Source organism: Sander vitreus, chromosome 15 (assembly GCF_031162955.1).
Source record: "Sander vitreus isolate 19-12246 chromosome 15, sanVit1, whole genome shotgun sequence".
NCBI lineage: Eukaryota > Metazoa > Chordata > Actinopteri > Perciformes > Percidae > Sander > Sander vitreus.
In genome coordinates this window covers 1,385,187-1,391,558 of record NC_135869.1, presented here as the reverse complement: position 1 = coordinate 1,391,558, position 6,372 = coordinate 1,385,187, and the positions used below count along the sequence as shown (strand labels likewise).

Below are 6,372 nucleotides of genomic sequence, written 5' to 3'. Positions count from 1 at the left end.
TCTAATTGTTCATAACGTGCATCTGCCGAAGGCTGCCGGAGTGATGTTTCAGCGCAATACTTGAAAAATGACTCACCCTGAAGCACTGTGGGTTGCTCGGACACTCCTACGGCTACACATGGATCAAAAAGATTCTTAGTGATATAACTACGCTCTGGTTGATTATCAACATCTAATCTATTTACGGGGTTGGCTACTGTGATATCAACCTTGTCACACCGTTTATCTGACGCAGTTACAGTGGGTCTGAATGAATCAAGTTGCTTATGTATGGCGGGTGTGTCTGGTATACAGTTGTCTTCAATGCTCTCATTCTCCAGTCTACAGATGTATTCAAATAGGCTTGCACGACAGTTTAAATCACCTACGTCATTATCGTGATCCCATAGCCATTCGTCCTGATTCGGGGGGAACAATGCATGCGATGCCTCTGGTAGAAGTGGGTCCATGTTCTTGTTCTTCTACTCCGGCAAGGATTGTCTGGGAGGGTTAATGACATATATGGTTAAATAATACAACACACACACACACAACACACACACACACACACACACACACACACACACACACACACACAACTACAACCCTTCACCCAACCACCGCACATACCCAACAGCAACCCCACCTCCTCAATCATCAAACATGTCCAGACTTCCTTCCTATCATCCACATACCTCTGTTGGTGGCCTTTGATGGATACAGGGGGCCCTATTCAATACATTGATGTGTTGGCTGTTTAACACCTCTCTCCGATGTAAAAAGGTGTCTGCTGTCTGGTTCTCATGAGCTCTCTTGGGGGTCTCTAACGCCTTCCACCTTTGTATAGAACAAAGGCTTTGTCTACGGTCAACAGAGCCACGCTGTGGGGAATGTAACACCTTGACCTCAGGTGTGACCGCCCCCGCAGCCAACGGATGCTGGCTCAGCAAAGGTGTTACTGAGTTTATCGTCTGTAACAGAGAGAAAGAACAGTTTTTAACAATATACATAGATAAAAAGATTTTCAACACAATGGCTAAATACATTCTGTTAGATGAAAAAGAGCTCTTACCTCTATACCGGTGTTATGTTCCTTTAATATCACGCTCAAGGGTGGATCAGCTTGATACGACGTATGCAAAAGATCGCTTCATCTGCAATTGATCGCAGGTCATTTTGGAGCATCGTTTAATGAGCGTCTGAGCGTCTTATTATGATGGAAATCTATACATCGCAGCAACATATTAACTATGTATTTTAGATGTATTACAAGTTCCTCAGTTGTTCATGGGTTATTTGGAAGCATCGTTTATTGAGTGTCTGGATGTCTTTACTGTACACTCACTGTTGATGTGATGGACAGTGAATCTGAATTCTGCCCAGCAACATATTCGCGCCACAGTCGATAAAGGAAGGAAAAAAAGTTGCCAGTCTAGAAGGGTTAGGATGGAGACTGCTTCGTTGCTGCTGTCAAACCCCATGGTAAGCACTATTTCATCTTAACGTTTTCTCATGTGGAAGTTGGTGTTCATCTGACAAATAACAATATGTGTTAGTATGTTACGCCATGTCATGGTTTAAAGTAACTTTAGAACCGTTAGATCAGGCTAACATCGCACTAGCCGCCCTTTTTTACATTCATTTAAAATTAAAACGTGCTCTAGCTAGCTAGTTATGTACTAATTTGACTGAATCTGAATGTAAAGTTAACGTTAGCTAGCTATGTCAGTTGCAGTACAGGCCAGTAACGTTAGCTAACGTTAGCTAATTGAACGTTACCGATATTAGATATCCCTTAATGTTAATTTTAGCTAGCTAGCTAACAGTAACTGAGTGCCGCACCTCAGTCATACTTTGCTCATATCGGTTAACTTGATTTTTATTTTGCTTAAATGGAACTGAACCTCAACTGGGAACATTTAAAGCTGAAGACTTGTTATATAATCAAAATGTAAAGATAGCTAAATTCTGCATTTAGCGTTAGCTAGCTAGCTAGCTAATCTGCCAACTAACGTTAAATTTAAAAAAGGTGAAGAAGTTCAGGGGCCGTGTAATGGCAGGCTAACGTTCGTACTTATTACATTATGATTATAATGTTTTATTTTTACCCTGCTTATTACCAAAATGACACTAGCTACGTAAAATAAGTTTTAGGACAGTTTAGCTAGTGACTGGTTCGTTTCTGTACACTCGGCATTAAATCTGGTTAACAGTTGAACAACCGATCTATCACTAACATTGATTACTTAAATAAAAACAATTTACCTGGCAAGCTAGCGTTAGCTTAATGTAGTTACTGTTCAGTCACTTAACTTTATGTTTTACTTTTTGTTGAAGCTAAATTGACCATAAGCCTAGCTAACGTTAGCTAGCTACATAAAACTGACATTAGCGGTTTATAATCGGCTTTAACAGGGACTAAACACGTTCGATGGACATATTGAATCACATTTGACTTTGAGATCAATACAATTATCAATATCACAATAATTTGATTGGTACTTTACCGTTTCATGTTTATAGCAAGGGTAACTTTGGTAACATGTTAGTTGTTGTTTGTTTGCTTGTTTGTTTCACTAGTCATCACTCATTAAAAAGGTGGTTCTTGCTAAGAATATCACCATCTTCTACAAAATGTCAGGAATACACCGTATTCATTGCAAAACAGTAGTTTGCAATACTAAAAATACTGCATTCTCACAAAAGAGCAGTATTTTTTGATAGCTTTCACATAGTGTGTCTGTTTTTATGTTGGTATGATGTATAGTGGAAGATCAGAAAACGTGGGCAGGAGTTGGGAGAGAAGGCAATGCAAAGATAAAGGACATCATACCACAATAATAGTTGTGTGTATAAGCCTAATCAACAAGTGAAAAGAGTCAGGTATGTTATTGTCATATTAGTTTGTTGCATGATGCAAATTACACACCTGTAATCCGAATCTATCTAGTATTTGGGGCAGGCGCAGTGCCATTCATGATTCTTATGTGTTGCTCTATTTTTCAACCCCCTGTGTGTTCAAGGGTTCCTAGACTTTCTCTATCTATTACATTGTAGTTGAATTATTAGTTACCTCTGTATATTAATCTCTTATAGATAAGAGGAAAGAGTTTGACGAACACTGCTGAATTGGCCTGCTCAGAGGAAGAGGCACTAATGATTCCAGAAAACAGGAAGCCAAAGAAGAAGACCTACACAGACTTTGAAATGGGTAGGTAATAAACTATTATTAAATCATATCCCTTCTCCGGGAACCATCACCTTATTGTGGTGGAGAGGTTTGTGTGTCCCTATGAACCTGAGGGCTGTGTTGTCTGGAGCTTTGTGCTCCTGGTAGAGTCTCCCAAGGCAAAGTGGTCTCAGGTGAGGGGCCAGACAAAGAATGGTTCAAAAATCCTATGAAAAATCAAGGAAGGGATGAAGTGACCCTGCCCGGAGGAAGCCCGGGGCCCCCGTCTGGAGCCAGGCCCAGATGGAGGGCTTGTCAGTGAGCGTCTGGTGGCCGGGTTTGCCACGGAGCCCGGCCGGGCACAGCCCGAAAAAGCTACGTGGCGGACATCTCTCCATCCCATGGGCCCACCACCTGTGGGAGGAATCACTGGGGTCGGGTGCGCTGCCACATGGGTGGCAGTGAAGGTCAGGGGCCTCGACGGACCAGACCCGGGCAGCAGAGGCTGGCTCTGGGGATGTGGAATGTCACCTCTCTGTGGGGGAAGGAGCTGGAACTTGTGCGGGAGGTGGAGCGCTACCGGTTAGATCTGGTGGGGCTTACCTCTACGCACAGTCTTGGTTCTGGGCGGGTGTGGGGATACTCACAAGCCCCCGGCTGAGCGCCGCTACGTTGGAGTTTAACCTGGTGGACGAGAGGGTCGCCTCCCTACGCATGCGGGTTGTGGGGGGGAAAACTCTGACTGTTGTTTGTGCATATGCACCAAACAAGAGTTCAGAGTATTCGGCCTTCTTGGAGACCTTGAGTGGAGTCCTGCATGGGGCTCCAGTCGGGGACTCCATAATTCTGCTGGGGGACTTCAACGCGCACGTGGGTAATGATGGAGACACATGGAGAGGCGTGATTGGGAGGAACGGCCTCCCTGATTTAAACCAGAGTGGTTGTTTGTTGTTGGACTTCTGTGCTAGTCATGGATTGTCTATAACGAACACCATGTTCGAACATAGTGATGCTCATAAGTGTACTTGGTACCAGAGCACCCTAGCCCAAAGGTCAATGATCGATTTTATAATCGTTTCATCTGATCTAAGGCCAGATGTTTTGGACACTCGGGTGAAGAGAGGGGCGGAGCTGTCAACCGATCACCATCTGGTGGTGAGTTGGGTCAGGGGGTGGGGGAAGACTCTGGACAGACCTGATAAGCCCAAACGGGTAGTGCGGGTAAATTGGGAACGTCTGGAGGAGGCCCCTGTCCGACAGACTTTCAACTCACACCTCCGGCGGAGCTTTACGTGCATCCCTGTGGAGGCTGGGGGCATTGAACCCGAGTGGACAATGTTCAAAGTTTCCATTGCTGAAGCTGCGGTGAGGAGCTGTGGTCTTAGGTGCCTCAAGGGGCGGTAACCCACGAACACCGTGGTGGACACCGGTGGTCAGGGAAGCCGTCCGACTGAAGAAGGAGTCTTTCCGGGATATGTTATCCCAGACGACTCCGGAGGCAGTTGCAAGGTACCGAAGGGCCCGAAGGGATGCAGCCTCTGCAGTGAAAGAGGCAAAGCAGCGTGTGTGGGAGTTCGGAGAAGACATGGAGAAGGACTTTCGGTCGGCACTAAGGTGCTTCTGGAAAACCGTTCGCCACCTCAGGAGGGGGAAGCGGGAAACCATCCAAGCTGTGTACAGTAAGGATGGGACGCTGTTGACCTCAACTGAGGAGGTAATAGGGCAGTGGAAGGAGCACTTTGAGGAACTCCTAAATCCGACTAATACGCCCTCTATGGTAGAGGCAGAGCTGGAGGATGAGGGGGGATTGGCATCAATTTTTTTCAATTTTCTGTCTGTATACTTAACTGTTTGAACTGCTTTATTCTTGCATTTTTACTGATGCTTTTGTCATTGCACTTTCCTTTTTGGTGCAGTATCACTGAAAATGTCCACCACTGTGGGATTAATTAAGGATCTTATCTTATTTTAAATTTGTATGTTTGTATTTTTCAGATCTCTCAATTGCCATGATGACCAAGATATTCAACGGGGAAATGTGGAAAGCTGCCATATTCCTAGTCATTACTTTGCCAAATCATTTGTGGTAAGTTTACAAAAATCATAATTGAAAATGGGAGTAGGAAGTAAAGAGAGGACAGCATAAAATGGCACCTTAGGTATAAAAAGTAAATATGTTTTAAATAATTGTGATTACTATGAAACCTTGATGTTAGCCCTTTTAGAGAGAAAGTTATGGTATATTTTATGGGACGATGTATAACATGCTATTTAAAGCTTTGACTTACAAAGTGATCTAAATACATATTGTCAGAATGGCACTTTAACAGCGATTGAGCCTAGATGGGATACAGCTACGGTGACAGTTAAGTGTTAAGTTAAGTGTAGGCACCAAAACGACTAGTTAAGTTCAGGAAACAGATTGTGGTTTGAATTAAAACTCTAGAGGAATGAAACACATGTTTTCCTGGGTGAAAGTATAACAAATATATTATTATATTAGTCTAGATTTTGCGGGATTTTTGCGTAACTTTTGGCCGTAGCTGTATCCCTTCTACCGTAAACAGCCCACCTGTTGTGGATCTTGAACTTCATCCAAAAATGAAACTGCACAGACTGCAGCCCCCCTACTGACCAAATGGCCTTACTGTTCAATTATATTGAAATGCTGAATTGGAGCTTCTGAGGAAAATTTAGCAGAAAATGTAACTACGTTAACGACGTTTGGCTTGCCATATTCTACTTAATGAAACCGGTCTTCTATTCACATCTGCAAAAAATATATATAACGCAACCACTTCTTAAAAACAAAGGGAGAAGAAACAAAAAATAAAATAAAAAAAACTTCCATGCATTAAAAGATACTTATTCGAATAACGCACAAAACCCAAATCTTTTGTTCTTGTCACAGCAGCAGCACAGAGGAATCCTACTTTCCTGAGTACGAAGCCGGCTATCAAGGACTTCCCTGAGTGGCAACAGACTGGAGCAGAGGCTGTAGCTACTGAAATAATTGACATTATGATAGACAGTGGACAATATGGTGTGACAATTAGTTTTTGTTCTCCAACATGTACACACTGCTGTTTTGAAGCAGGGATATACAGCTCACTGTGTGTAGTCAAAAGAGAGAAATACTGTATATTATATATATTTCAGCGACTCCTACAGATTAAGAAAATAATTAATTTTCTTAATAAATAAATGTTATTCTTGGCTCAATT

General features: G+C 43.0%; 1 protein-coding gene and 1 long non-coding RNA gene across 2 annotated transcripts in view; both read left to right on the top strand.

The window, feature by feature from the left end:
• Window positions 1-6,372, top strand: part of doc2a (double C2-like domains, alpha) — a 110,314-nt gene that overhangs the window by 56,820 nt on the left and 47,122 nt on the right. The window lies entirely within an intron of this gene.
• On the top strand, window positions 1,207-6,144 carry LOC144530186 (uncharacterized). Its single transcript, XR_013503086.1, has 3 exons — window positions 1,207-1,461; window positions 5,144-5,234; window positions 6,060-6,144. It is a non-coding gene; the product is annotated as an uncharacterized LOC144530186 (long non-coding RNA).